The following is a 27,793-nucleotide window of genomic DNA, read 5'->3' as shown; positions in this document are numbered from 1 at the left end:
AAAGCAACAGGAAACTATGAAGGTCAAATCCCTTAGAAACCATGAAGGTTACTATAAGAAAAAAGAGGAAAAGAGGTAGAATCACAGTCCCATAAATAATTACAGTATTCTATAAACATGCTCGAAAAACAGGTCAGTATATAATGTAGCATTTCCAAATACGCAAAAAGGCATTAAGGAAATGATGACACAAGATGTGCAAAACCAACATAAATCAGATTAAGAAAATTCATAAATGAGGTGACAGATTTAAAGAAAAAATTGAAAATAAAAGAAACATATCATTTTAGAAATGAAGACAAGAGCCAAAGGATCACAAATATAAATAAACACAACAAAAAAGTGCCTAAAGAGATATAAGTGAAGAGAATGAAGCTTTTGAAAATCAGAAGTAAATGGAAAGGGAAAGGGGAAGAATGGGTAGAGAGTTTCAGTTTGAGACCATGCAAGCATTCGAGAGATGGTGGTGATGGTTGCACAACACTGTGAATGTAGTTAATGCTACTGCATTGCACAACTTAGACTAGTTAGATATAGTATATTGAATGCAATGTGTATTTTACCCCAATTTTAAAAAGCAGATTAAGAATGAGATTAAAAAGGGAAAGGGAAAAAAGATATGAATAAATATTGTCGGTAGTCAAAAAGTTTCTGCTAAAGAGAAAAACAAAACAAGAAAATGAATAAACATGAACAGTATAATTCAGGAAAACTTACCTAAAATTAAAACAAAATGAAATTACATATTGGAACACAGGTACTTGAGAATATTGACTCAGAACAACCAATATCTGCACATAATTTAGTGAAACTAATGGACTTTAGAAAACAGGAAAAAATACTTTTTTGCATCTATGTAAAAATAGCAGAGGATTTATAAGGAAAAAATAGATTATCATTAGAATTTTTGACAGCAGCACATTATACCAGGAAAAAAAAAATGAAGTAACACATTGAAGACACTCGAGGGGAGAGAATGAGAGTGTATAAAGGCCATAGACAAACTGTTGTCAACATGTAGGAACTCAAGGAATATTATTCCCATGGATCTTTCTTTGGAATCTATGAGAGAATGAGCTTCAGACATCTAAAACGACGAGGACATTGACATATGTCAGAGGGGGGTATGAGCATTTAATACACCGTTACCTATAGAACTAAGATTTAATGAGAAAGGTATCCTAGAATATAAAGGACATATGACCTGATAATATAGATACAACATAATTACCTTTAAAAAAAAGGTAGGGGAAGAATAGAGACTGCATATGGCAATACATCTAAATGGCTTTACATTATCATAATAGGGACCTTAATATAAATTTTGTTATTCTGAAACTATCCCCTGTGTAACATGGGATAAAGGAACTGAGTACTATCGAATTCTATCATCTCCTCAATCTTTGATAACCAAGATTTTCAGTGTAGACAGAAGAAAATACAGATATAATACAGGAAAGGTAAAGTACAAACCCTGTAGCCCTATATTTGAATTGGAAATATTAGAATGAATTCTCTGAAAGAGCCTAGAAATGATGATAAGCCAGTGAGTGATCCTAGAGCTAAGATTGTGGTTTTTATGTATCATTTCCTATTAAAAGACGTTGGGGCTTCTTGGAGAAATGGCCAATTCCAGGTCAGAAGCATACATAAGATGACCTAAAATATCTTGACATACCAAAGAGCAAAAGAAGACCATTCTATAATATCAGAAGACTTTAGAGCCAATTTGAAAGAAGCTCCCACCGGCCAAATACAGGACAATGAATATCAAGAAGGGTAAAAATGATAATCAGTTAAAACCCATCAAACATATTTATATTTTGTAACAATATTTACAAAAACTAATTGGTCATCTCCTGAGAATAACAGATAACTTCTCCATTATCTAAAAATTGAGTAAATAAAAGAAAACAATCAAACATTTATACTGCCACTCCTTTATGAACTGTATGTACCATTGGGTAGCCATATAGTAGATGAAGAAAGCATTTTCTTACAAAATTATGCCAACCAGTAAATGAAAAAGAAGTAATAGAATTAAATATTACCTTTTTGTAACCCCAATAAAATAATATATCTACGCTTTGAACATCCACTGCTATAAAGATTAAAAAAGAGCAAATAGCAGACGTTATGTGTCTCCTGATGAAAACCATCATATTGCCAAAGGAATTGAACCTGAGTCTCAATAAGTATTTGGATCCAGCTGCCAGTCTGAAAGAGTACAAAAGGACAGAGAAACACGTTGAACAGCACCATGAATATGCATTCAGCAAAATTCAGATTGTTGACTCTGGAAAGGTGAGATGCTCTGGATTCTTCACAGATATATTGTAAGAAATGGCTGAGAATCCTGTAGACTACTGTAGATTAAAAGAGGTGTAGAAGATGTATCAATTGTTTTAAATGGGAAAGACTGTGCCATAGTGTTCAAAGTTGCTCACTTGAGTGTTAAAACCAAAGGAAAACGCAAGGGGGTCTTTACCACACATATCAGGATCCTCATTACTTGTAGAGGGAGGCGGGTGTTATGATTGGGATAGCTCCATGAAAGTTGTTCTGGAGAGGCTGCTGTTGTTAGTCAGGGTTCTCTAGAGAAACAGAACAGGTAGGACATATAGATTATGGATATAGGCATAGGTGGTATAGATACACATGTACATATACATATGCATATGCATACACAGGCTCATGTGATGATGGAGGCTGAGAAGCTTCGCCCATCTGCCTCCTGCAAGCTAGAGTACCCAGGAAAGCTGGTGGTATAATTCAGTCCAGTCAGAAGGATTGAAAACCAGAGGAGCAAATGGTGTAAATCCCAGTCTATGAGTTGGTGAAGATGAGATGTCTCAGCTCCTGTCTCAGCAGGAGAAAAGGGGAAATACTTCCTTCCTCCAGTTTTTGTTTTATTCTGGCCTTCAGTGGATTGGGTGATGCTCACCTACATAGAAGAGGGCGATCTACTTTACTGAGTCCATAGATTCAAATGTAACTATGTCTGGAAGCATCCTCACAGACACACCTCTTAGCAATGTTTAATCTGGGCATCCTGTGGCTGGTCAAGTTAACACATAAAATTAATAATCACAGCTAGTAATATTCTATTTCTTAACATGAGTGGATATTTCAAGCTGTTTGTCTTATAATAATTTTCCAAGCTATACATTTTGTGTGTGTTTTTCTGTACCTGTTTTATTTTACAATAAAAGGAATAAAATAAATAAAATACAAGCATATCAATTATAGTTTATATATCTGCATGAAAGGTACATTTTGTAGGTAGGAATATTTTTTATATTGATCATGTGTAATGTTTCAACCTACTACACAGAGCCCAGGTTCTTAATATAATAGAAAAAAATATAACTAATATTATAATATCTTCAAAAATATAGGCAGCGTCTTAAACATCTTTTATGTTAGCCCATGGACCTAGCATAATGGTAAGACTAGATACCATTATTTTTTATTTTTAGAATAGCTACCATTTACTGAGAGTTCACCATGTGGTAAGCACTATACTAATTGCTTTACATGAATTATTTCACTTAATCCTCCTGCCACCTTAAACGCAGTGATTGTAATATCTTAAAGAATATTCCAGATAAGGTGGTTGAGGCTTATAGAGGTTAAGTCCCATATGTGAGGTACCCCAACTCTACATGAAACAGTTAGAATGAACCCTAGCAGTCTGACTATAGAGCAAGTTGTACCTCCAGAGCAGATGTTCCAAAAATACTTGCAGCATTGAAATTTTTTTATTGAAGTATAATTAACATACAGTGTGATATTAGTTTCAGGTGCAAAATATAATTATTCAACAATTCTACACATTACTCAGTGTCCATCACAATAAGTATACTCTCGATCCCCTTTATCTATTTCACCCCTCTCACCACCCCCTCCTCTCTGGCAAATAACAGTTCTATTTTTTGAGTTCCACATATTAGTGAAATCATCGGATATTGGTCTTTCTCTGGTTAATTTATTCCACTTAGCATTGTACCCTTGAGATTTATCCATGTTATTGCAAATGACAAGATCCCATTTTTTATGGCTGAGTAATATTCCATTATACATATATATATAATTTTTTTATCTGAAACTAGATTACTTTTTAACACCATACACAAAAGTAAACTCAAAATGGATTAACGACTGAATGAAACGTGAGATCTGAAACCATAAAACTCCTAGAAGAAAACATAGGCAGTAATTTCTTTGACATGGGCTATAGAAACATTTTTCTAGATATGTCTCCTGAGGCAAGAGAACCAAAAGCAATATTAAACTATTGGGGCTACACCAAAATAAAAGCTTTTACGCAGCAAAGGAAACCAATAAAACAAAAGAGCAATCTACTGAATAGGAGAAGATATTTGCAAGTGATAAATCCAGTAAAGGGTTAATATCCAAAATATATAAAGAAATTATGCAGGGCAACTTCCAAGGGAAAAAAAAAAATCTGATTCAATGAAATTTTTCTAAAAAGTGAAATTCACTTTGCCTTCCTAATTTCTGTTCATTGCATCATTATAGATATCTAAAAAGTCAATTATAGTTGTGTTTGAGTTGAATATATTATACCAAATAACATAGATAATAAATAATAATGTAAATAGTACATTACATAAAATTAATGAGATACCATATATCAAGAACATATGACAATTTTCACAAAGTATATATAATCCCATGTAAAGTGAGCGTTTGGGCCGGTAGTTTAAAAACAAAAGGAAGAAAAGGACCTATCTTCAGATTTATAATCCTTAAGAAAATCACTTAATCTCCCAGAGCTTACTTCCTCGTTAGCTTCCTTTAATTTCCCAGTGATTTTCTTAATCAACACTAAATGAACAAAGTGAGATGGACCCAAAGGGTACTTAGGAGAATCAATGATCACATTGATCATACTCTCTACTTTTTAAAGTACTTAACATGTTAAAAATAAAATACTGTGGGTTTTGGCTACATTGCATATGCTACATTAGCGTTAGTATGAACCTTTGGTCCAAGTGATTTTCATAGTTTTAACTGTCTATTCAAGCAAATCTAGGCAATCAACATAATACAGAAAAAATGATGCAATTGTTTTTATCAAATTATTAAACATAAAGCTTTTATGTAGGAACACCTTAAAAAGTCGTTCTACTCAAAACAGCATTTATATCACCCAGTTTAACTTTAGGTTTTCTAAGAACAATTCATATAGACTAGATAATTGGATAATGAACTTATCCAGAAGAATGATGACTCTAGAAATACCCTTATTTGCGGTTGTCTGAAGATAAGAAAAGTTAGTAGTATTATTGAAAAAGGTAACCCAAGGACCCATGAATGTAAATACCTGAACTAACCTCCTCAACTAATAGATAGCTGATGCATTATTGAGAGGAAGAGAGAGACGGTAGTGGAAAAAAAATCCATTCAAGCAAGAGTCACAACCGGAATTATGAGTTAGCATTGTGATATCTGAATTTCGGTAGGATATATGATTTTAATAAAATTGTACATGAAACTCTACATTCCCGAACCTTGCTATTATAAGAACACTTTTGGGGTGCCTGGGTGGCGCAGTCGGTTAAGCGTCCGACTTCAGCCAGGTCACGATCTCGCGGTCCGTGAGTTGGAGCCCCGCGTCAGGCTCTGGGCTGATGGCTCGGAGCCTGGAGCCTGTTTCTGATTCTATGTCTCCCTCTCTCTCTGCCCCTCCCCCGTTCATGCTCTGTCTCTCTCTGTCCCAAAAATAAATAAAAAACGTTGAAAAAAAATTTTTTTTAAAAATAAGAACACTTTTACATTATGCAATTAAACTATGGAATCTACACTATCAAAGGGTCTCTTCACTTTACAGTGAGGTTTATGGTTATGTTACATGTTTGCTATTGCAAATATTATTACTAACCTCATTAAAAACAAATTGCTTTCTGGGGCACCTGGGTGGCTCAGTCCGTTGAGCATCTGACTTCAGCTCTGGTCATCATCTCATGGTTCGTGAACCTGAGCCCCATGTCCGGCTCTCTGCTGTCAACATGGAGCCCACTTTGGACCCTCTGTCCCCCTCTCTCCCTGCCCTTGCCCCACTTGCATTCTCTCTCTCTCTCTCTCTCTCTCTCAAAACAAACTTTAAAAATATATTTAAAAAAAGAACAAAATTGCTTTTTGTTGCCATCATTTGTATTGGATCATACCCAGCAATGTTCTGTGTGAATTTTTTTACTGTTGTTATTACCAGATTCTGTATCAGTTTAAAAATTCACTTACCGTCTAATTTTTTTTTAAATATTCATTTATTTTTGGGAGAGTGCAAGTGGGGGAGGGGCAGAGAGACGGGGACAGAGGATCTGAAGCAGGATCTGTGCTGACAAGATGACAGCAGAGAGCCCAGGTGGGGCTTGAACTCACGAACCGTGAGATCATGACCTGGACTGACATTGGACACTCAACCAACTGAGCCACCCAGGTACCCCACCCTCTAATATTAATTTACTACTCCATGACACCTTTTTTTTTCTTTTTTTCTACTTGCCCTCCTTTCCTTCTATCATCCATTGAAGGAATAATTATTGACTGTCTACAGTATACCAAACACTATGTTAGACAACATAGTGTGATCCTGCCTTCATGTTGCTTGACAAGGGGACATAAACAAACACACAGGTAAATATCACCAAATGTGATATTTGCAAAACAGAAATAAACTCTGAATGGTTTGGGAACACAAGGAAGAAGCATTGGGCTCATTGGTAGGGGAAGTGGAGAGTGACACGCTTGTTTCAACATCACCACCATCAGCAGTGAGGGGAACTGTTCCAAAGCTGGTAGATAGAATCAAAAATTTTCCCATAGGATTGTCTGCAACCAGACCCATTTCCTTCCATAGCTCCAGCTCATTGCTCTCCTGAGCTGGTCTCCCCTATTTAAAGCACCACTTAAAAAATGTTGCCCTTAAAGGACTAAGATCAGGAAACTGACAGCTCACAAAGCAGTCTGCTGGCACCAGGGCTCCAAAGAACAGCCTCTAAAAGCAGAGGCTCCACTCGTTAGCCCAAACACAAGTTGTTATAATCCCTTTCTGCCTTCTGTGCTTATATAATACAGGCCTTCTTCGATTACAAGACACTTTGAAGATCTCACCTTCTCCCATTACTTGTCTTCTACATAAAATGCCCACAGATGTGAGTCTGTTAGAATGTGTGAGAACTGCACTTGATAATTTATAAACCAATACTTCCTAAGGTTTGAAATCCGTTAGGATTCAGTGGCATTGAAACAGGGCATGTTGCTGCAGGAGCACCCCCTACTGACCACAAGGAGAGATGTTGTAAAACTGGAGGTAGAAGCTGACAGGTCTGGAAATAATACTTAACTCTTCCCATCTAGTCACAACTAGTTATTAAATAGTATTCTGTGATACAAAAGGACTGAGATTATACACTCAAGTGGCCAAAGCAATCATCTTATTTTTTAAAAAATTTAAAAACTAATACATTTAATAAGTTGACCTCTCCTAGAAAAAGTCACAAAAGAGACATGTGGTTTGGCCAATTTCAAGCATTGTGGAGGTGTTTTATTTTCTTGTTTCTCCTCTAAATGTAGTCTACACCTAAGTAGACCATGTTCTTATACGGGAAGATTCAATAACATGAAATTTCCAATTGGTCCAGATACATCTATAAATTCAACATAATCTTAACCAGAACCTAAATGGGATTCCTTAACAGATATGATAAGTTGATTTTAAAGCTCATCGCTAAAAGAATAGACAAGAGGTTTTTTATTTGATATACAAAATATGAAAACACAATAGAAAGCTACGATAATTAAAACATTATGGTATTGGCAAAGTCAATGCACCAGAAACAAATCCAGGTATTTAGGGGGGAATTAGAATGAGGTAAAAGTATCTTGTAAATTAACTACAAGAGGATTCAATGAATGATGTTGAGACAATTGGATATAATGCCTATCTTAAGAGATGCCCAAGAATATGTTACAGCTGGGTTAACAAACAAAGCAAAAGAATAAAAACAACAGAAGAAAATGTAGGACGACATTTTTATAAAACTAAGAGAACATAGGCTTTCCTAAACCAAACATAAAGTGATCCATAGTTTCTAGCTCTAAGAAATATGTATTATTTTGCACCTTACATAATATTTAACACGTACAGAGTATATTTCCTCTGTTGTGATCTCTTTAGCCTCACTCTTAACACCTGTTTTGTTATTGTTATTGGTCAGGATCTTTTTTCTTGAGATGATAAGATGAGGCAAATGGAAACGACTTAGGCTGGCTAATAAATGTGGGGCCGTGGACATAGTTTCAGGAATTCAGAGACATTACTTATCCTTTCAAACCCTTGGATTTCCTCAAACTAGTTCAAAACTCACATGTGAGCTGGAGTATCTAGGTATCTGGCACGTGCTTTGAATATTCTATTTTTCCCTGAATACTTATATCTCAGTCCAGAAAAACAACCACCAAAAAAGCAAGGAGCAGAGACAACATCCTCTCCATTTCTAGGGAAAGAACAGGTGAGAGGTAAAGAGCTTCAGCTGCCAGAAAACTCACTTTTAAAGCTAATGTGAAGAGGCACGTTAATGACCATACTAATCTGTGGAAGAAGGCCACTTAAAACGCCACTGTCTGAACCGGGTTAGGAATGTGTTGAAGAAGCCACTACCCGCAATTTAGCATTCCAGTAATTGCTCTGTAAAAAGACCCTTGAGCCACTGTGTGAAGGAAATGGTCTAGACAGCCCAGCACCAGGAATGTGCCATTGTGTGTGTAGCAGATTGAGTTTGCACTCTATTCCTGATGCACAAAGGGGGCGAGTGTGCCAGTGGGCCGCGGGCCAGGATGTGGGTGGTTAAATAAGTGTTCTCGGAGGAAGCAATGTTCTTTTGGGATCTGCATCAGCACACCAGCTGATCAACAAATGCAACAGTTTTGAATGAAGTTAGACAAAAAGATAAATTGGACATACTCTTTTCCAATGTGTAAAGAGTGGGTACCCACCAAGTTTCAAAATTTTTACAGATGGTTAAATTGCCAGGTGATTCTGAGTAAGTACCAATGTTTCTCTGCAAAATTCTATGCGGAAGACTTGTCTCTGCCAATTATACATGGGAGTTCTGTGACTATACCTACACTACTATATTTTCTAAACTACCTACGTGATTTGATTGCACTTGCATAACTACATTCACTTTCTACTCACATTCAGACGAGCAGATAAAATGGGGACAGGAAAAAATCTAGCTGTTTCTAGTGGATTGGCAATACATTAGAGAAAAAGAGCTTGCTGCCAGAAACAATTTTTTGTCTTCATTCATTGAGAAGAATCTTAAATCACTTTTAATGTTTATTTATTTTTTAAAGACAGAGACAGAGCATGAGTGGGGGAGGGGCAGAGAGAGAGACACACACACACACAGAATCCAAAGCAGGCTCCGAGCTGCCAGCACAGAGCCCGATGCAGGGCTTGAACCCACGAACCATGAGATCATGAAATGAGCTGAAGTTGGACATTTAACAGACTGAGCTACCCAGGCACCCCTCATTACAAAAGAATCTCAAACCCTACCTCTTTCATGAAGAATGTCGTTGCTTAATGAAAAAGAGTAACTACTCCCAGACCTCAACTTGTTCGAATTGATTTCCCAGGATTATCTATTTACTATTTTGCCTATTATTATTATAATATATAATATATAATATAATATAATATAATATAATATAATATATAATATACTAATTTGCCTATTATTAACATAAATGCTTTTATATTCCAGGTGTTTAATCTCATGATATTGCAATATTCTCATATTGCATCCTGGGTTTTAAAGAAAAAAATAATGGGAAAAAAAGATTTACTTAAAAATTTCCCCACCATTTACTTTTTCCCAGGTTTGGCAGAAACAATACTACCATCATGAAATTCAATTATGCAAACTTCTTTTCCCTATCAGAACAAACACAGGATTTTTAAAAAGATCTTTATTCCAGTGAGATGCAGGGTCAGACATCTAACGTATAGAACTGCAAGAAATTATTTTATGTGACTATGCTTGTGGTAACATGTTACAGTCAACAGTAAATGGATCCAAGGTCCTACAGAAACCCCTCAGTCACAGAGCTAAACACACAGGCCAGGCTCAGGAGACAGAGAAGCTGATGGAAGACCGGGGGAGGCAGAGCAGTTACAGACCCAGCTACTGCTTCATGTCAAGGTGAGTCAGCAGATCAGCAATCACGTGTGTGTGTGCTACAAAATAGCTTCCTTTCCACTTCCAAATCTCTCAAGCATCTCCCCTGTGGCCTATGTCATACAAAGAAGAAGATCTCGGGAAATTCAGTTCAGCCTGGCCAAAATGACATTTTAATTAAAAGCCATTTTATAGGTTTTCCGTGCCATCGACTTCACTGCTGATTTTTTTCTCCTTCCTTCCCCTTGAGAAAACGAGTATCAAACTGACTGATTTTAAGATTTTAATCTGAAAATGTTTAAATGTACCAGGATGTTTTCTTTAAAAATAACAAAGGAGCAAAATAAAATATTCGCCATGACCCTAGGGTACCAGGCATAAATATTATGTTTCATATCCACATTTATTTGTTTCATGACTTGCAGGAGGCAAATTAGGTTCCTAATTGAGATCTGCACAGTTTCATAATGAACATTTTATGAAAAGGCACTCAAATTGTCACTATCATAAAAAAAATTTATTCAAAGATGCAATGCATCTGTATTTTGATGTGGGAAAATGAGTAAAGTTATAAAAGGCAAAAGGTGTATTTATGTTCTAGGCCCCCTCCACTCTGGATTGGGTGGGCTTATAAAAAATCATCTTATTTATTTGATATTTAATTACCTCATCTGTAAAACAGGAATGAGCTCTTTAGCAACCTTCAATTCCAGGAAACTTGTAACTTTGAATTATCTATGATTTTCTAAAGTCCAGAAATGTAATAGGAACAATGGTTCCTATGAGGTGGTTGTCCTGAACAGATTTCCTGTTTGATATAATCAGACTCTACTCAGGCAGAAAACACCAGAAGAGTAACTGGATAGTTAGCAGCCATCAAGACCTGTTTTTTGTTTTTTGTTTTTTGTTTTTTAAGAACTTAACTGAGAAGAACAGTAAAATGCCTGGACATGCTAGGATTATCATCTATTTGGGGAAATCCTAAGCCTTTGAAACACACAGCAAGGAAAAACTGACCTTACCTGAAAAATACCTTACCCTGAAAAATAATGTAGCTGTGTTAAAAGAACGACAGGCATGGAGTAAGTGAATGCTTTGAATCTCTATTGTTTTACAATGAGCCTTAGTGACCTCAATCAGGCTTGTGCTTTTCTGATCCACAACTCTGAAAAAGCAAATTTTGACTGTAAAATGTATTAAGATTTTAACTTATTTGCCATATGTGTTATCTGAAAGAGGGGGAAAAAAAACCCTGCTGTGAAAACCTTTAAAAAAAGTTCGACCACATTAAAAGAGTAAGGCACAAAAGGACAAAAGGATAATGATTTTTTTCCCCCTAAACGCCTGGCCTGAACATAAGTCCTCCAAAAGTCCCCCTTACCAGATGGCTAACCCAGCAAGGGAAGAGAGCCAACTTGATTTCAAATGTGAGAGTGATTTTTTATTTAAATGAAAGATAGAAACTGTCTCAATTTTATTATATCTAAGAGGGGAGCTCAAGTGTTCAGCATGTGGGTCTGGTTTGAGTAAAAGTTTGTCTTTTTTTGAATAGAAATCATATGTAATCCCAGGCAGTGGCCTGAACCATTTGCTAATACTAATTGTTGTTGGTTGAAAGTGGAGTAGGAGATTGTTAAAGTCTTCCCTGGCAGAAACCTGATCTGTGGAAATGTACTTCACAGGAACTGTGATGAGGTTTGCAGCTGGCAGGGGAGTATGACAGTGTGGCCACATACGTCTCCATCTTTCCTTTGGCAACCAAATCGAGACTCACATGAAACAACTCTGGGAGTTAGCTGATGGCCCGAAATGCAGATCTGGCATTCTTTTCCTCCCTACCCCCTTCTCAGCCGGTGATTTGACAACAAAAACTGAAGCGGGTGTATGTCCCATTTCTAAGAACATATATTTTCAAAAAATTATTATTTAATGATGTGGCTATTTTGAACTATGATTAATATAAGTACATTTAAGATATAACATTGGCAAGTTAGAAAACCACCAAGTAAGGCCAGATGTGTAAACTGACTTGATGTTTAAATTTAAAACACCGGCATCAGACTGAAAGGTCTGTTATTCTATGAGTCAAATCACAGAGAATTCATACACAAATTATGCTTACCTGTTATTCCCGGAACCTAGAAAGAATTGCTTTTTAAAGTCATCATTAACTAATCTATCCATCATCAAGATAAGTGGATTTTGTTAAAAATATTGAATTATAGAATGAACTTTAGATTTTATGGTAGTCTTGACAACACTTGAGAATCCAGTTATGTTCTAGAAACTGTACTACAAATTGTGTTATGCTTTAAATTATTGTGAGATATGTAAAATTGTTGCTAAATTACTGTTATATTCTTTCCTTATTTAGCTTTGTTCACTAATACCTAGATATCCTACCCCCATCAATACTGTAGGAACTCTGTAGAACTCTGTCATTTCAGTCATTACCACGACTACTTCCAGATCATGGAGAAAGGAATGAGCAAAGTTCATTAAGGGGAACTAGCACATAATATCAAGTAGATATTCTAAATGCACTTCAGAGAAGAACCACGTTCCCACTACGCATGCACCTACTAGCATTCACTTAATGAGTATAAAAACCTGTGTATGGTCCTTTCACATTTGTTAGAGTTAATAATACTCTATTAATAATAATTAATAATAATACTCTAGCTTTTCAACCATTTACTATCACCATTTCACAGACAAGAAAACACAGTCCCAGGGATCCCGAGCAGACCTGGGGCTCAATACCCACCCCTTTCCAGACACCTACTCATCTAATAACAAGAACAAGTGCAATTACAGATCCTACCTGGGGAAAGGTGTAGAGTAGCCCACCCCATGAAATAAACATAAAATAAAAACATAAAAATAAAAAGAACCCATGGCTTATCATTTATCAGGTATCTTATTATCTTTGGAATATTATAGAATAAAACCCTATCAGAATGCTGCCATTGGCCTATACAATAAAATTTTGTCCTGCTGCCTGGCAAAAGCTCTTCAATTCTAACCATTTAAGAGAAAACTATGTCTTTTACAAGTTAGTGTTCTTTTTTACAGCGTATTTTAAACAAATTATATTATGTAAATTTTATCTAGAAGTGTATTATTCTTTTTAAGCAATTTTATAAAAAGGCTTCTTGAGTTGGTTTTGGGTTTTTGTTTTGTTTTGTTTGTTTATTTGTTTTTAAGTCCTTAGGAGAGCCTGGAGTAGATAAGCAAAAGTAATGGTGTGCTATCCACAAGAATGGTGTCCTAGCTTCTAATCCCCTCCTAAGATAAAATTTTCCTCTAATGAGTCCTTCTAAATGTATGTTCCAGTTTCTTCAGCTACAAAGCATGACTATTATCAGATATTTGCTATGATCTTCTCTTCCTTTCACTGATGCACATTTGAACCAATTTTACCCCCAGTCTATGGCCCTTCACCACCGCCCCCTACCCCCCCATCCTCCAGCCCTGCTAAGCTTAGCCTCTCTCCCAGAGCAATGACACAGTTGAAGCCAGAACCCATGTCTTAGCCCCCAAGACCAAGCACGGTGTCTGGCATGTGATTTAAATGATTAAATCTGAGCTGATTAACTAGAACTTGCTGTTTTCATATAGCAGGTAATCCTATCTAATAGACCAGCGCTTCCCAAATTGTGCTGTGAATTGGAGTCACCTAGGGAGCTTTAAAACATGCTGGTGCCTGGGTCCTACTTCCTGAGATTAATTGGTCAAGGGTATGACCTGAGCATCAGAATGTTTTAAAGTTCCCCAGGTGATTGTACCAAGAAGCCAAGAGTGAGAGTCACTCCAATAGCCAAATGCTTCCCAAGTTGAGAAATGCCCCAAGTGATCCCATGTTTGCAGGGTAACTGCAATGTCTTAGGTTATAACATAGAGCTATTTTCCCTCCCTCAATGGCCTCATTCCCTGTTCTTTGGGAATAAGCAAAGTTACTGCTCTTTAGTCATTGGCTTTCAAACCAGTATTTAGATCAATGCAACAAAAGAAATGCTTCCGAACTTTTAATGAGATGCATTTAGATGGAATTTTAAGTTGGTTTTTGAGCAACTTTTCTTCTAGAAAAGAATATCATTTTACAAACTCAGGCAAAAAGGGACAAAGGGACATACATAATTTGCAACTCTCACTGCCTGTGATACACTGAATTCCATGCCAAGAAAAGTGACTGTGTCTTCACACAGAGCCAATACATTAAAACACCTGACCTTAAATTATATTACTGAGTGTGGCATTATTTTAAACACTTTCTTGGTAGAGGCATTTTAAATGATCATTATCTTTATGTTTTAATTTACTTTGAAAACTGTTTAATATTGATCTGTTTAATCTCTTTTATTTCTGCCAAAGAAGGAAAACTAGAGCACATGTCAAGGTTTACCCCAAAGTGCTGAGGCCATTATCTTACTGGAAATCCTCTAGTGCTCATTCAGCTTGACTCATTTGTTTATCTTGAGTTGCAGTCCTGTGGTTCTTGTTTGTTTACTTATAATTAGTCACTTGCAAACAATTTGTACCAACAAGTAGCTACTTAGCACCCTTACGCCCATCTGCTGCAAAGACTGCTAGCTGACCACTAAAGCTACTTCCTCTTCTTCCCGGACAAGTAACAAGCTACACTTTCCACTCCTTTGCAGTCCCATATGGTCACATGACGTGAGCCAATGCTCTATGAGCAGAAGTGATGGGAGCCCCCTTCCAGGCCTGACCCAATCTCCAATGCACATCCTCCGGTAGCACTTTTGTTTCCCTCTTCCACCAGTGCTAAACTTCTACAGTGTTAAGTGACTGAAGATTCAGGGGTATATCAGTGACAGGGATACTACCCAGCTCAGAGCTGGGTCCCCTTCCTTTTTTTTTTTTTCCTTTTCAAGTCTACTTATTTTGAGAGAGAAAGAGAGTGCAAGTGGGGGAGGGACAAAGAGAGAAAGGGAGTGAGAATCCCAAGCAAGCTAACTCCACACTGTCAGCGCAGAGCCCAATGCAGGGCTCAAACCCACAAATCTTGAGATTATGACCTGAGCCTATGTCCGATGCTTAATCGACTGAGTCACCCAGGTGTCCCGAGCTGGTTCCCCTTCTAAAAGAGCTCCACACAATATTGATGCAGAAATGGCTGTCACAGCTGCCACTAGTGTCTGGGACAATTACCACCCTTGAGTCCTCACTGCTCCCCTTTCGGGAACTGGTTACTCATCAGGGCAACACACCCACAAGAGCCTCTTAGCTCCTAACCCTTGCTCTATAGACCCAGAAGGAGCCCCTTTTTACCCATTTTGCTTCAGAGTTTGGTGGTGGTGGGAATGTGGGGAGGGGGATCCAGAGAACATTTTTGAGTGTCTGCTGTGTGCTCCTTCATTCATTATCACATTTTAGTCATCACAAAGCCCCATGAGGTAGGCATCACTATCCCCACTCTATATAAGGGGAAACTGAACACTCACACAAGGTTACCAGCTGGTGAGTGGAAGGTTCCAGCTACAGACTGGTTCTTCTGACTAGAAAGCCAGGGATGGCGATGCTCATCATGGGCCCTCTTGTGCTGACATATACCCTCTCTACCTCCCTGTCTCAGGGTCTCCCTTGGAGCGGGCGCCTCTGGAAAGGTCAGTGTGGGAGCCTGTCTGTGGAAGCCAAGTCATTTCATGGAGACCAGAGTGGGTGGAGGATGTGTTCCTGGCCTCCTCATTTAAAACTTGGAACACATTTTTCCATGGAAAAAATATTAGGCAGAGAGAATCCATTTTTGTAACGTATGCAAAAGCACTTTGCAAACCATCAAGGAGTATGTAATATGCCTAAAAGGAGTTACTACTCTGCAGTGCATTTGCACTGTAATTCCGACACTTTGTGGATTAAATAGCCTGTTGTGAAGCAGAATTTAACCGCTAACTGTTATGCTGACTGTCTCAAAGGAAAAATACATTCCAACGGCCAAACAACTGACTTACAACAGACATTTGGAACCCAACCCATTCATAAACTGAGAACTGCCTGGATTAACATGAAGAGGACACATCATCACCATCTTCATCAAGTATTATTTATTAAGGGCAGTGCATGGGGTGAAGGCTTCAGCGTAAAGGAAAAAAAGAAGGGAAGTGTTAATCTAATTTTTAATGGCTGCAATTCCACGTCCTGGTTGTGAATGAACTCAAGCTGTTCCAAAACATCCCACTCATCTTTCTTTTTACTTCCTTCCCCTCAATTTAGCACTTATCTTTTACTCTCCTTTCTTTTTATTTTCCCCTTGCCATTCCATTTTTTTTTTGTCTCTCTTCCACATCTATTCAACATTTGTTCTTGCACTAAACAAACTCTTTGCAAGGGCTAACTATATTCTCAGACTCTGTCGTAGAGTCTAGAAACAACCAAGATGAGCAAAATGCAGTTCTCAGCATACTCCTGACCTGACAGTCAGAGAGGGGACCCTGAAAACAAACCAGATTCTGTCCTGAAAAATACAGAGAGACACAGAGTGAGTAGAAAGTGTGTTTTCTAGGCAGAAGTTAAAGGAGCAATGCCATTTTCTTTTTTGCTCATCTCACACCTGCATGCCCTTTTCCTCCCTTTCTTGGTCCACACCAGTGTCCACCTTCATCACTTCTCTTCATTACTTCTCTTTGCTACTACTCTGCAATTGTCCTAACCAGTCTCCTTGCCTCTGTCCCTCCCTACTGTAATCCAACGAATATATTGTTGCCAGATGAATGTTCCTTTGGAATGGCTCCAATTATACAGTGCCCCCTAATTATCTCATTGATACTTCTTGCTCTCAGAATTTTATGATAATTCCTAGCATTGCATTTGGAGGCCTTCCTTGGCCTCATCCCTACACAGAGCTCCCTCATTAGTTAGTCAAGTGGAAATGCATACTATTCCCCAAATCACTTCCTTCCTTAACACTATTCCGTCTTCCTTCCTCTACAGTGCTTCTCATACCACGTAGACTGAAATTCTATGCATCCTATAATACTCCTCTCCAAGGCCATTGGCAGAGCTTTCCTTATACCCCCAGCTGTGGATCTTTTATTGCTTATTTGGAGGAAGGGACCAGTGTTTGCTGAGCATCTTTTATATATCAGGCCCAGTGCTGGGCACTTTTCATGTATTAACCTGTTTACTGTTCATCACATCTCTGTGAAGCCTGTTGGTTTCCCACTTTCAGATAAGGAAACCTAGGTTCTGAGACGTAAAGTGTGCTCTAGGTAAGGAAATGGCAGAGCCAGAATTTGAAGCCATACACCCGTGGACCGTGAAGGCCATGTTTATCTCTTTCCATCAAGCCTCATTGCTTCCTTCATTATTTCTCCTGCAGCAACAGACTTGAAAAGTGGTACGTGCATTCCTCAATACCTCCATAATATTGTGGATACTTTTCTCTCGAAAACATCTTTGCCTATTAGACTGCCTCCCACCATGACTGGAATTGTAGAAACTTTCAAGTAATGTGACATTCATGTGAAAGTGCCGCACTGGCATGACATTGCAGGATTCAGTCAACAAGACATATGCAACTTAACTCATCAGCAAGCAACCAGTAGAATCACATGTCCACAGATATATTAATACAAAGAATCAGATATGGAGTTCTCACTGGTGCAATTCTCTAAAGAGATTCTGAATAGAACAAAACCTAGAGATACTGGCCTTTGGTGTTTGCATCTGGCAAAGTTTGAGGATAGGATAATGAGTGTCAGCAAATACTGAAAATGCTTTGTTTATTTGCTTAGATATTCAAAGTGAGCCATTTGCCAAATTTGTGGACCCAAGGACAAGACTGAGACACAAACAAATGTTTCTTCTCAGCCAGTAATAGCTTCTAATACCATCTGGAAACCTACACCAGTTAAGAAAGAAACAAATATGCCTTTTTTTGCTTTCCTTCTAAGACCTCAAAGCTTGTAAATTTGGGGTCTGTTGGGGAGGGAAAAGAAGAGAGTTCCAAAAATGGAGGCCCTCCAGAAACTCAAGCCCCCTGGCAACCAAGACTTCAGATTGCAGAAGCAATCAGAGAGCATGTTTACGCTGATCTCAGTGGCTCAGGAACAAAATAGAGGTTGCTGCTATCTCTGTTCACACTGAAAGAGCTTCCCTGTGACCCAGTTTAGAGTTTAGTCCAACTCCGTAAATTACTAAGATATTTTTATTGATACCATGAAAGTGCACCCTCATTTCTCTATTGTCACAAAAGCATGTTGTTGAAACACTTAAAATATCTTGGCACACTTTAAAAGTGCTTTTTACAAAAGAGACATGAAATTAATGGTGCATTTCAGTCAACACGTCCTTTGCAGTGCTTTCTTTCCTCTTCCTCAAAGCCACGGAATAAAACAAAGTGGGTCCAAACAAGACCTCTGAACATTTCTGTGATGGGAATAACATCTGGGTAGTCAGGAATGGGAATCGATGTTGCAATCTCCTCTCCTACCCTAATGTACACGTGAACAGCATTAAGCTGGTTTTATCATTAGATTTCACTTTTCAGTGAAGTTTTAATTACCAACCCTTATAATGTCATTTCTGGGAGGGGGTCTTGCAGTTTACCTCCTATTTTCTTGCTTCCCAAATCTTTCTCTTGCTGTGTTCCAGCCTACTCTGTTTCCTGCCCCCATTCAGAAAGCTTCAGATCCAATGTGATTGCTCACCATTCCATCACCATCATTTTTTTTTTTTTTTTTTGAACAGTGTATTATCCTAACCACACAACAGTTTCCAGCCATCAGGCACATAATCTTAGCTGCACATTAGCCTGGAAATGGGCTTTTCCCCCCTTTGGTTATCTTATCCATAACATGTGCAACTATTACCTCATTCACCCTTGTGCTGGTTCCAGAGATTAACCCCAAAACTGTCACGATAAATGCACAATTTAAAAAATAGTCAGTTTCCTCAAACTTCTTGTCAGTCTTGTTTTATATTTCATCCCCTGTTATGACATGGCTACTAGAACTTGCCATCTTTTATACTGTCTGGTTTCCAAACATTAGAGCCAAGTATGATGTCATATGGTCTAGTAGCATAACACTTATCTAAAGGAAAAAGCACATCCAGAGCTTTTCCCAATGTTTTTATTTGTTATAATAACACACAGAGCCCAAGTTAGAAAACATATTTTTAAAGGAAACCAATGAGACAAGCTTTAACCTTTAACCATGAAAAAGATTCCTTAAAATTTCAAAGGAAAGACAAATTCTATCCCTTAGACACATTAGGCTTTGACTGGCAGAGGCTTTTTCATCCGCATTCAATATTAGCAAGATCACTCCGCTAGTCAGCCTGCAATTTTGTCATAAGCACTGTGCAGGCATTATGGAAAATGTTAAGAAGTGTTCATGTCCAAACCAATTTAATATTTATTCTTTTTTAAAAAGGAAAATAAAACAACAACCAAGGTTCTCCCATTTTCTAATTAGCACCAGTGGCGTCATATTTAAATGCCATAAAGGGAAGATGGTGTCATGGGAAACAGAAGGCGCGGACCTAGGAACATGAGATGGGGCAAGTCTCTTATGTTTCCTCATTTATTAGAGATAATCTGTTCTATCTCTAAGTGCTTGAGGAAGAGCAAACAAATAATGCATGCAAACACACTTTAAAACTATAAAGTACTCTACAAACATATGGTGTCATCTCGGTCAATTTTCAGTCCCCACTCTTAATTTTTAAGACTATTGGAGTTGGCGCCCTGCATGCCATTTGCACTATGTACACCCTTCTCTCCGAGCATTGACCACACAGCAGTATGATCATATCTACGTGATTGTTCCCCCTACACGCTTGCAAGCTCCCTCAATTCATCTTTATAGCTCTGCTGCCAAGGGCAACCTTGGGTCATGTCTGTTGATTGATTTACTTGCTAAGTGAGTACCTATATAAGGCCCCCAATTTTTATTAATTCATTTCTCATTTTCTCTGTTTTCATTAAAGCCTGAAGCTCTTGTCTTTGCCTCATTTTTTTTACTGTCTACACAGAATGTTCATTTTTGTTCCACCTCCCCAAACTGCCTCTAGTGTTACTTTTCTGTGGAGGAAGCACGGGGGGGGGGGGGGGGGCGGAAGTAAACCTAAGAACCTGGGGATGAAGAACAAACATCTTCTAGTAGCAAAATTCCAAAATAGGAATCCAAAGTTGCAGACTACAGATACCTAACTTAGAGAGAAGGGAGTGGCTCTGGGGTGTGGACTTCACCGTAGCTGATTACGGGTGTTGATATGGCTGAAGAAAGGATATGTCAGTCAGAAGAAGACAGTTATCACCAATGGATACATGGAAAAGAGAACCAGAAAGATGGATATTGACAGAATGACTACAGCATTGTTGGAGAGAGAGGAAAGATACCCCCCAGTGGAGGGGGCCGCATCACACTTGGGTGAGGCAGTGAGAAGCACAAGAGTGTGAGATCCAAAATCACCTCAGGCTAAATCCCAACTCTATCATTTACCAGCTGTGTGATCTTTAAAAAAATTTTTTTTCAAAATGTTTTCCAGTTTTACTGGGCATATTTACATGCGCAATGTATTTAAACAATGGGTTTTACAATACATAGTTACATCACTTGGTTTACAACCAAATATACTGTGAGTGTTCTCTCTTTTACAACAGTTAAAATACTTGCAAGGTACGGAGAAAACCTAATTTATTAAGCTCCTTTGTTGGGGAAATTTAGATAGAATTTTTTTTTCCAAAGACACTTCAATCTCTTTGCCACGCATTGAGAAGAAAGGGGCGTCCTTGTCTTCTATAGCTTTCTATAGATAGAAACTTGCCTTCCAACTTAGCTTTTCAATTTGCTTCTCAGACCCATCTAATCATCAACCAGGTAATCCATTTGGTTTGCCCAATTTCTTCCCCATTTGCTTCCTCTTTTCTAGTATCCCTGGTACACATGCGCACTTCCAATACTTCAGTGTCCTGTCCCTCACCTCTAATATCTGCCCCCTGCCCTCTCATCTGCTCACTTTACAGAGGCTTCCTTTCCTTTCCTTTTAAAGATGAGTTCTTGATTGATTTTGATCAACTCTCTACCCAAAGCTTTAGCCTCAATTCCATGTTAGGAGCAGCCTTTAATGATCTGAAGATAGAGTTCACTTGTTTAAAGGAAAATAAGAAGAAAAAACCCTTGGTAGAGATACATGTATTAAGAAACATAGAACTTGGTCACAATGTAGAAATGGCTGACTTTTTTTAAAAAAAGTTTTTTGGAGAGGGCAGGCAGAGTTTGTACTTTAAGAAATGTTAGGGAAATGTTAGGGACCATGATGAAAATCTGTCCACTATTGCGAGGCAACTAACAAATGATTATCTCCCAGTTAGGGAATTGGAGTGACAGCCTTTACAAGTTATGAAATTGTATGACAAATATTGCATATGCAAGTGTCCTTTAACAGTAACTTTGAATTTAAAAAAAAATTTTTATGTTTATTTTTTTTTAATTTTTTTTTAACGTTTATTTATTTTTGAGACAGAGAGAGACAGAGCATGAACGGGGGAGGGGCAGAGAGAGAGGGAGACACAGTATCGGAAGCAGGCACCAGGCTCTGAGCCATCAGCCTAGAGCCGGACGCGGGGCTCGAACTCACGAACCGCGAGATCGTGACCTGAGCTGAAGTCAGACGTTTAACCGACTGAGCCACCCAGGCGCCCTTTATGTTTATTTTTGAGAGAGAGACAGACAGAGCACAAGCAGGGGTGGGGCAGAGATAGAGGGAGACACAGAATCTGAAGCAGGCTCCAGGCTCTGAGCTGTCAGCACAGAGCCTGACTCAGGGCTCAAACTTATAAAATGCAAGATCAGAACCTGAGCTGAAGTCGGACGCTTAACCGACTGAGCCACCCAGGCGCCCCAACAGTAACTTTGTATAGCAAGGCAGATGCCAGCTAGCAAAAAAGTGGTGCCCAAGATGCTTATTAATTCTGGAGTCCTGGAAACCAGGAAGTGCTCATCCATCACATGGGCCTCACACCCCGGTAGAAATGTCTGAGGAAAGCAGTGAAGTTGGCCGCACCAGCATTTACACATGGAACGTCTCTTGGAGAGCCAGGTGTCATGGGGCACAGACTCACAGTTGTCTTTGTGTGAATCATGCTCACAGTTCCAGCCATAGAAGGAGGGGGGCAGGCAAAGAAAGACCCCAGCATGTAGGTTCCCCCATTCAGACAGCAGGTTTTCTTTAGCTCTTTACTGTCCTGGATTCCTATGGACAGCACAAACTGGAAAACCAATGATGAATTGAAGGCTCCTCCTGGGACCAATTGCAGTCATCTCTTAAGGCTGGGGTCTCCCTGGAGGGACATGCAAGTTCACAGTGGCTCAATGCAGCAACTAATTCCAGTTCAAATGCTTTGGAAATGGCCATGATGAAAATCACACTGCAAGAGAAATGCTCTTTCTGTGGTCCATGGCTCGCTTTCCCCAGAAGGTCTTAGAGGAAGCAGGAGCCAGGATGTCCAGAGACAGGGGCTTATCACCAAGTTTTGTCCTAAGGAATGCTTTGAACTCAGCCAGGGACTCAGCCTTGCCTGGGACTCTCCTTCTCAACAACTACTACCTGTGTGATCTTATGTAAGTCACCTAACTGCTCTGATCTTTGTATTTTCATATGTAAAATATGAGAAACAGAGTGTTTATATGGGCACAGAGTGTAAGTGTGTTGGTTGTTTGCCCTTGGTGGGAAATGCACCTCACTGCCCCTACTCAGCCTCACGAGAGGATCGTACCACATATCGCCAGCTCAGGAAAAGATCCAAATTCAAAATTCCAAGTAGGTTTTCTACTATATATCATCAGTAGCTATTTATTTATTTATTTATTTATTTATTTAAAGTGTATTTATTTTTGGAGAGATAGAGAGAGCAGGAGCAGGGGAGGGGCAGAGAGAATCCCACGCAGGCTCCGTACTGTCAGTGCAGAGCCCCACACAGGGCTCCAACTTATGAAACTCTGAGATCATGACCTAAGCCAAAATCAAGAGTTGGATGCTCAACTGACTGAGTCACCCAGGCACCCTTCAGTAGCTATTTATAAATGATGTCTGAATCATTCAACATATGTTGTATAGAAACATCAATGAATATGTTTCATTTCCAGCTAAGAAATAGCTGAAGGGTTCTATGCCAGTGATAGACTTACTTTATGTATTATTTGCAGAATTTTTATGTTATGTTTTTTACATGAAAAAGAAGTAGACATCCCCATATTGACACACAAAACCTTCTGCATACAAAAAGAATAATAGCATTATCTGTGAGGAAATATTTATTTATTTATTTATTTATTTATTTATATTTGAGAGACAGAGAGAGAGCAGGGGAAAGGGGCAGAGGGAGAAAGGAAGGGAATACCAAGCAGGCTTCACACTCAGCGTGGCACCCAATGCAAGGCTGGATCCCACAACCAGGTTCAGAATCTGACACAAAATCAAGAGTCAGACAGTCAACTTACTGTGCTACCTGGGCAAGCCAGAGGAAACATTTTTTAAAAAGAAATTATTTATATGCGTTTCTTATTGTTATGTTGTTGCTTTCGTCACCTTGGAATCTGACTGACAGAAAGAAAGGAATGTTAGCGGGATTTTCATGTATCCGTCTCCCACTTTGCGGGCTCTACGCCTTGTGCAGACTCTGGTGAATGCTACAGCCTTTTCTCCCACAATTAACAGACACAAAATTTTGCTTTCAGTTTCATCAGCTTATGGACCTACACACCCAGGGTCAAGAACTCTGGGTCAATCTATAAGATTTCTGGTCATAGTGGGCTCATGATCTTAACTGCAAGGGAGCCAGAGTCACATGACTTAGCTTATTTGCTTTTGCCAGATTTAACTTGTAGATAACTACATTAATCTCCACCTTGTAAAAGAGGGAAAACTAGGCACTCAGTCCATGAGCTGATTCCTCCTAAGAAAGACAGTTGGGAGCACAAACCTTATGGTGCTCACAAAATTGGAAAATTATGTAAACTAGCAAGAGCCATATCAACAGTGTGCACATTTGTATTCACAAAAGAATATAAAGAATACCGCTAATGTATGTTTTATTATATTTGGTCACTTTAATCCTCCAAATTGAGAGAAAGCCCTGTAATATAAAAATAATACTCCTACACGGGCAATTATTGAAATTGTATGTCTATATGACTTGAACATGAAGAGCCTGGGATATGCAGGTTTTTCTCTCCAACCCACTGCCATAGGAACAGTGTGATGCTTTCCACGCTGGTCCCTGCTTGTAGTCTCTTATCTTACAAGTAGCTGAGTCTAAAGAGATAGAGTCAAAACTAGAAAGAAGAATATTTCTGAGAGTATGGATTTTTACTTCCTGCCAAGCATTCTATTCTCATACACCCTTGTGACCCTATGGAAATGGGAACCATAAAAATATTTTCTGGCTTGGAGGTTAATCTGTAGTTCACTTTCTCCAATGTGCTCCACCAAAGACCAGATGGGATACTAAAATGAACTAGGTTCTGACTACAAAGCACCCTTGTAGCCTGAGGCAGGGGAAGGCATTACAAATATGTATGTTATGTGGAAGTCCCAGCGGGATTTCCACAAAGAGCCTGTCTGAAGGCGCATGTCCACTCTGGGAAGCAAACCACTCTGAAATTCCCAATTCATTCTGAGCACTGACCCTGCAGCATGGGTACGGAGGCCAATTGGAACCATGTGTATGGGCTACCGCTCTGGACAGACCGCAGTGCCCTTGCCACACTGACTTCAGATTGTGGCCCCAGAGCCTTCCCAGTCACACAATCATAGGCAAGCTCTCTAAAGGTGTTGATTTAGGCTTCCAGAAAAAGCGTAGCTCTTGTGACGGAGAAGCACAAGCTTTGGCATCATTCAGTCCTGGGCTGAATTCTGGCTCTACCAGCTATAGAGTGCTATATTCTGGGGGAAGCAACTCAGTTGCTGAACTTCCTCTGTCCTCTTGTGTATGCAAAAAGAATAATTATGCCCATCTTGCAGGATATTATAGATATTGAGTAAGAGAATAGAGTAGTATAGGCAAGCAAGCTAGAAACTGCTTAAGAGCTCTAAATTCTGTCTGCTTCAGTTTCTTCCTCTGCAAAGTGAAATAACAAAATACTTACCTAATCAGATTCCGGGTAAGGATTCAGGGAGTTAATATACTTAAAGGGCTTTAGCTAGAGTTTGACACATATTAAATGCCCAATAAATGCTCACATTATTGGATAATGTACATAGAATACTTAGAAGTATGCTATGGTTAGGTGGGAGATCAAAAATGGCAATATTATTATCTTTTTATTTTTCTCCCTAAACATAGTATGAAGGGAAACTAATGTTTATTTCTCTTGTCCTACAGACAAATTCAGTATGTTAAGTGTCCTCAAAACCATCTCTTTTAAAATGCCTAAAACTTTGTATACCATATCCAGATTGTCTCTACCAAACTCAGTCTGTGTCAACTCCCCAAATTTTCTGAGAACATTAAGCATAGGCTAAATTAAATGTATTTGGTGAAAGCTAAAGAAAAATGCACAAGGAGAGAAGGTTGGCCCTGGATTAAAGATGTGTGACAGAAGAATTTGGTAACCTCTACCAAAAATACTATGGTACTTCTTGTAAATCTCAGGAAAAAAAAAATGTTTTCCAAAAAAAAAAAAAAAAAAATCCTTTTTCAAGTGGCCAAACGAAAGATTTGTATAGTACTTACTCAAAACAGCAATTTTCATTCTGCAGCCAGGATACTTTAAAGAGGAGAAAGACCAATTGTATGTACTGCCATGAAAATGATTCCAGGTGCAACGAGCCCTCAAGATTTATATAACTCAGCTCTTAATTTATTTCCTTTAATCCACACAATATTTCCCAGCTTCTCAATTGTCAGCCACATGTTTCTCAATAAAGACCATGGTGGCACCAAACTTCCAAGTTAGATGCTATGATTGTGTTTCCTGAGTGCCCAATATAAAATGTAGTTAGTGTTTTTAATAATCATTTCTCTTATAGTATTTCCAGCAAAAGTCTGTGTGTAATGCCAAACCTTGGTCTTCTGCATGGAACCGGTCAGTCTGAGTGTAGTTTACTAGAAAGCCGGGTTTTCAAACTCTGGTGTTAATTTCAGTCACCATGTTTTAGACCTCAGTAAGGAGCAGGGTTAGAATTGATAAAGAGCTATCTCTTGGGTGTGATGCATGAGGAGAAAGTAGCTAATTAGAATAGAAATCCATTGTAATCTCAAAATAGAGGCTTGCTTTGAAAAAAAATGCAATATAGGCATATTATCCAATAAGCAATGAGCTCCTATTGTCTATCTAAGAAGGAAAAGCAATATAAATCTGTGTAGATAACACAAAAGGTCTGTAATATAATAAGTTTCAGTGAACAAAAATTCAAACTCATTTATCAAAAATTAATTTTTGAGAGAAATAAACTTTTACCTATCTATTTTTACATTTGTCCTGTTTGTCCTTCTTTACATGCAAGAACAATTTCTTGCAGCCAATTAAGTAGAGATGATTATGCAGACAGATAGAAAAATTACTGTTACATTTGTTTTACATTAGATTCATACAAAATAAACTACGTGAAATTGAAAGTTCAACCCTTTCCTCTAAGGGGTCTAAATAAGAATTCATTAGATTGGGAAGGTAATTTATGAAAGTTTTATGTGAACAACAATGACATAAATTCTTTCTTTTAATATTCAACATGAATTTGTAACATCCTTCCTTCCACTAACAAAACCTATTGTACACCATCAGTTACCATTGAAAATTCCAGAAGAAGCCTTTGTTACCTTCTTTGTGGTATTTTAGAGCCTCTGGAAAGATAAGCAGTAGTCATTTCTCATCCTGTGACTTGTGATAATTGATGGAACGTTCAAATGAGCAACTTTTCGTACGCAATGTATACAGTGTTCATGTCAACATCAGGCAGAACAAACATGGCTTATGAACAGAGGTTAAATGACAGATAAATCATTTCATGAGAAACACACATAAAACTCTTGACTCTTCATGTCTATTAGTGCTTTGGTGCTGTCTTTATCTTCACTACAGCCAGCATCCTTCTTTTTCTTTTTAATATGATTCCCAGCGTTTTGATGTCATATGTTTTGTCTTATTCAACCATTTGGAGTACAGGTGTGCCACTGTGTTTTTGATGGAGTGTTGCTATTCCAGAAAGCCCCATCCAAAACACAACCCCACACATGTAATCCAAACCCGAAGATGAGTCAGCCATTGAGACTTTGCTCCAGTTCTTAAGAGAACTCCTCACATAGTTGGACAGAATGTAGAATTAGTAACACACACAATAGTTAGGGAGTAATCCTGAGCTTTAAAAGACCTCAATATTCCTCTATGAATTTTCAAGGGAAAAAAATTTGTTTTCCAGTTCTGTGTCCATGCTACTAGAATTACAGTCAATGTTTTTAGACTGTAGAAGTCTTTCCTTAGCGAGAAAAACCCCATATGCGTGCATTCCTTATACCACCTCAAAAATTCCTTATACCACCACAATACTGATTAAATGATTTTCCGAATCTGAATGAGGAGCTTGAGCTCCACTTGCAGTAAAAACATTTC

General features: G+C 38.4%; 1 pseudogene; it reads right to left on the bottom strand.

Moving 5' to 3' along the window:
• The window catches only part of LOC125166466 (putative teratocarcinoma-derived growth factor 3), a 39,106-nt pseudogene extending 16,490 nt beyond the window's left edge, over positions 1–22,616 (bottom strand).
• Positions 22,617–27,793: the final 5,177 nt, after the last annotated feature.

Source organism: Prionailurus viverrinus, chromosome B2, assembly GCF_022837055.1.
Source record: "Prionailurus viverrinus isolate Anna chromosome B2, UM_Priviv_1.0, whole genome shotgun sequence".
Classification (NCBI taxonomy): domain Eukaryota; kingdom Metazoa; phylum Chordata; class Mammalia; order Carnivora; family Felidae; genus Prionailurus; species Prionailurus viverrinus.
The sequence above is the reverse complement of the archived record's forward strand: the minus strand, read 5'-3'. Positions and strand labels throughout refer to the sequence as shown.